The 4,617-nt window shown below is 44.3% G+C and overlaps 1 long non-coding RNA gene across 1 annotated transcript; it reads left to right on the top strand.

The window, feature by feature from the left end:
* The first annotated feature begins 321 nt into the window (after positions 1 to 321).
* On the top strand, positions 322 to 4,617 carry LOC146712361 (uncharacterized). The gene is made up of 2 exons (XR_014916852.1): positions 322 to 461; positions 610 to 4,617. It is a non-coding gene; the product is annotated as an uncharacterized LOC146712361 (long non-coding RNA).

Below are 4,617 nucleotides of genomic sequence, written 5' to 3' on the forward strand. Positions count from 1 at the left end.
GTGGAGCCCTCAGGTCTGCAGATAAGCAGCTTCTGACCAGAACTAGACGTAAAAACAGAGGTGAGCTTTATCGATGGCTGCAGCCAAACTCTGGAACAGTCGCCCTTCACATCAGGTCGTCACCAACACTGGACATTTTTAAAAGCCGGTTGGAAACACATTTGTACTCTGTAGCTTTCAATCCTGACCAGTCTTTATAGTCATTACTGTGTATGTTTCCTATTTTCTCTCTACTCTGTGCAGCACTTTGGCTCAAGCTGTTTTTAAATGTGCTGATAAATAAATGTAGATTTCTTTGAATAAAACAGTGGAGCCGAGCTTTGAGCTCAGTGTGTAACAGTGTGTGTGTGAGAGCCATGTAATGTCCATGTGTGCATGCTGACTGTGCTGCTCTGACCCCCCTCCTCCTTTCAGGGTGGAGCCTGCTGGAGTCCGATGGTTGAGACCAGGTCTGAGGAAGTGTAAGTGTGTTTTTAATGGGATTCATGAAAACAAAGCAGCACACATTCAACCATCTTCATCATGTCAGGAGTCATCATCAAAGTGTCAATCAATGAACAGATGATGGATCAATAACTGCAGCTGGATTGTGTTTGTTCTCTCCATCAGATTCCTGTCAACTCACAATCGACACAAACACAGTGCACACAAAGCTCCAACTGTCTGACAACAACAGGAAGGTGACACATGTGGAGGAGGTTCAGTCATATCCTGATCATCCAGACAGATTTGATGTTTATGAACAGCTGCTGTGTAGAAATGGTCTGACTGGTCGCTGTTACTGGGAGGTCGAGTGGAGAGGAGACGTTTATATATCAGTGAGTTACAGAAGCATCAGAAGGAAAGGAGGCAGTGATGACTGTTTGTTTGGAGGAAATGATCAGTCCTGGAGTCTGATCTGCTCTGATGATGGTCCTTGTTCTGTCTGGCACAATAAGATACAAACATCCATCTCCTCCTCCTCCTCTGTCTCTAACAGAGCAGCAGTGTATGTGGACTGTCCTGCTGGCACTCTGTCCTTCTACAGAGTCTCCTCTGACACTCTGATCCACCTCCACACCTTCAACACCACATTCACTCAAACTCTTTATCCTGGGTTTATGGTCTGGTTTCCTGGTGCCTCAGTGTCCCTGTGCTGAGTGGAGTGTAAAGAGTGTCTCCTGTTACAGAAACACTCTGACTGTTGAACAGATAGTTCAGTCTGTACATGTCTGTCTCGTTCACTCACAAACACGTTTTCAGATTCATGGATTCAATCAGTTGATGTTTGAAACTCTTCTAAATGATTCCTTGTAAACTTCTTCCTCTTCAGTCACAAACAAACAGGAAGTGATGTCACATGTGTTCCTGTCCACACAGCAGAATGAGTCTATTGCTGACAGTGATGTACAAACAGAGTGAGCATTTCTGAGGCCCAAAATAAACTGAGTAGTTCACTGAATGAACAATGGACTGTGAGCTCAGTTCCTTCATCATTAGTATGGATTATATATGTATATGTATTATATTAGTATCATATATATCAGGTGCTGCTGCTTTCAGTCATTGTGCAAATGTGCTGTTTGTAAGCTTGTAAAGCTGCAGTCAGCTGAGACTGAAGAAGTCACCTGATCAGTGAGCAAACGTTTCTGAAAACGTCCAGATGAACAGAATCAACCTTTTGGGATCAGCCAGCAATGCAGCATCATTGTTGTTCAGCTTCAGAGGTTTGCAGGAATGAACTGATGACCAGAAACAGCTGCAAAGTCCAAGAAAATACCAGCTGGAGTTCAGCTGCATTTGAAGAAGTCAAAGAAAAGTAAGGATGGCAAAGGGCGACGTTTTCTTCCAAAGAGCTGCAAACATGGTCGACGCCTCATTAGAAGAATCATCTGGACATTTGTGAGGAACTCTAACCAAGAAAGCAACGTCACACAGATCCAACAGACAGTTTCCATGACTGCAAGTGTTGAGTGGAAAAATGCTACATTGCATTATTGCATCCTCTCACCACAGGAGGCGCTGTTGGCACCACTGATTGCTGATCAGCTGTTCTCTGATGATCTGATTGATACTGTGAATAACGGGACTCACTGAACTCTGTGACACAGTGAAGATTACAGAGTTTAACTTCAACATCTGACTGACGTCACACAGACAGAAGGATGAACCAGTGAGGCACAGAACACAGTTACTGGAGATACTGGATCAGCTCCATGTGAACCTCTGATGGAGAAGCTGCTGAGCCAGAGAAACATCAGGACATGACAGCAGCTGCACTTATCTAACAACATGTAGCAGAGCTGATCTATGTTAGAGGATCTATCACAGCAGCTGAAGCCAAAGTCCAACACTGGATACCAGCTGAGCCTGTGCTGAGTGTAGTGTTACAGGAAAAGGGCAGAAACACTGGTAGCTCCCAGTGATGCTGACTGGGGCACAGAGCTGAATGATGCAGCATCAGGACACTGTTTCAGTCTGACTGACAGAGAAGCCTGTAGCTGTATCTACATGTGAGGCAGAGGCCACACAAGCAGCTTTCTATGTTTCACAGTGACTGAGATCTTCAGTGGGGGTGGACATGCTCCTGTACAGACCTCTGAGGAGAACCAAGGTGCAGTCAAAGAGTCCAGTCTGTCCTCACAGATGTGAACATGTGCTTTCATCAGGTCTGCTGTCAGCTAGCAGGCTCACATCAGAATCACTGTTCCTGAAAAACACAGTCTGTGTGACATCATCAGTCAGCTGATGGTCCCAGATCTGAATGGTTTCTGTCTCTACTGAGGAAGTCAGAGAATATCACTGAGGTGTGGATCAGGTCTGAGTGAGCTGTGGAGGGACAGCTTTAAACAGTCCACAGGTCTCACGTCCTGCTCAGTCTGGTAGCAGATACCTCGTATTTGGGCAGGGATAGCTCAGTAGGTAAAGTGGTCGCCCCATGATCGGAAGGTCGGCGGTTCGAATCCACTTAACGGCTACCCTGAGGTACCCCTGAGCAAGGTACCGTCCCTACACACTGCTCCCCGGGCGCCTGCTTAGTGGGCTGCCCACTGCTTCACTGAGTGAATGGGTCAAATGCAGAGAAAAACAAGTAATTTCCCCATGGGGATCAATAAAGTATCCATTATTATTATTATTGTTCCAGATGTGCTGACATCAGCAGCAGCACAGCTGTGTGATACCATGAATCTCAGTTATTGATCCAACACACAGTAAATACAAAGATCAGGATTTCTGAGAGTAATCATTATGAGTCTGAACACATGATCACTGAATGTTAGTCTCCACAATAATAAGCTAACACAAGCAAACACAGCTTTCAGCTCTTATTTTGAAACTGGCTTATTTAGAGAGCTGTGATGTGAGCGTGCCTGGCTCTGAGGCACTTGGGTCAGCCTCTGTTGTTTAGAAGTGTTACAGACTGTGAATGACACAGACCTGTCAGTTTCCATGTTTGTCTGTAACACAGCTCAGGGCTCCATGCTGAACGCATCCATCCAGTGTTATTGATCCAGGACTGATACCAGCATTGGGATCAATACTACAACACACAATCACATGTGTCCACGTGATGTGTTTGACCAGCTTTATTCATTAATGATCAATCAGCTTATTTACTGCATCTGAGTCCAGCTTCATTTAAATGATCCAACCATGAAAATGACATCAGTCCTACAGAAGCACTTCATGCTAACAGGAAGTCATTGATTAAGGTGGAATAACACAGAGACACAACCACTCACAGCTAACCTGACCCCACTAACTGCATGTGTTTGGACTGTGGGAGGAAGCCGGAGTACCGGAGAGGACGCACACAAACACGGGAGAACATGAAGCTCTGAAACAAAGATGGTGGATTTGACCTCAGGACCAGGCGGGGTTACGGGGGTCATGACCCCCCAATAATAGATCCAGCTACACTGAAACTGTCAATTTCATTTACTTTTCCTGTTTTAAAGCTATCAGGCTGCTTTGTGGCTCACTCAATACTAAACTAAGATACTTTCAGTGTGAATCATTTGCAGGAACACAGGCAGGATTTAAAGTGCAGAACTTTACAGTCTCTGTCTCAAAGTTGGTCTAAACATGCTAACAGCTCTTTGTTTTTTTCAGTTTTCACTGGTTTGATGTAATGAAAGAAATTTTAAAGAAGCAGACGATTGTTGTTATTTTAGTTCTATAGTTTCATAAATCGTGGTGTGGATCTAAGTCAACATTCAGAATAAATAAGATAATACAGCACTTTGATGGTTGCCTTTGTATTTTCCCAGCAGTGCTCAGGTTGGTTCTCGGCTACATTTACATACAGATGTTAATGTGTTCAGCAGCTGGACTCATCTGAGGAAGGAACATTGGAAAGGTGCTCAGTGCACAACTGCATCACTAATTTTATGTAAGACCCTGTGTTTTATTGTATTTATATATTTGTAACATTTGACTCAAACACTTTTGGGAAGGATGAAAATGTTTTCAGGAGGAAGTTTTTCCTTCTGTCCGACTGCAGTACACACAACACTGCGTCTCCCCCCATTATCACACTTCCTCAGGCTGGTGATGAGCGCCCCCTGGTGTCAGTGTTGATGACGTCATGCACAGTGAAACATAAACAGTGTCTGTTAATAAAAAATCATGTGTCCA

This window comes from Copadichromis virginalis, linkage group LG3 (assembly GCF_057382275.1).
Source record: "Copadichromis virginalis isolate Kocher_CV1m ecotype Utaka linkage group LG3, C_Virginalis_male_GT1.1, whole genome shotgun sequence".
Taxonomy (NCBI): Eukaryota; Metazoa; Chordata; class Actinopteri; order Cichliformes; family Cichlidae; genus Copadichromis; species Copadichromis virginalis.